The sequence below is a fragment of the Ostrea edulis genome, chromosome 3, assembly GCF_947568905.1.
Source record: "Ostrea edulis chromosome 3, xbOstEdul1.1, whole genome shotgun sequence".
In the NCBI taxonomy this organism is placed as follows: Eukaryota; Metazoa; Mollusca; class Bivalvia; order Ostreida; family Ostreidae; genus Ostrea; species Ostrea edulis.
The window spans coordinates 50,021,027-50,021,336 of NC_079166.1; positions in this window are offsets into that span (position 1 = coordinate 50,021,027).

Sequence of the window (310 nt, forward strand, 5' to 3'; positions counted from 1 at the left end):
TTGCAGAGATCTTAAAGAAAACAATGAACATCTTATCTTAAAATGTAAAAATGTTTCTCATATATGGGGCATTGTTAAACAAGTTTTAAAATTTGATATATCATGGAAAACAATTGTGATAGGATTTTACTATGAAAACAATGAAAAGACACTCTTTTTGAATAGCATAATATCTCTTATTGCCTGTAAAATATACAAGTAGAAAATGTACTGTAGATTAGATAGGAAAGACGAAAAACCTCAAGAAATATGTAATCACATAAAAAGTAAATTGAATTTTTATACAGAAGTGTACACAAAAATTCAGGAT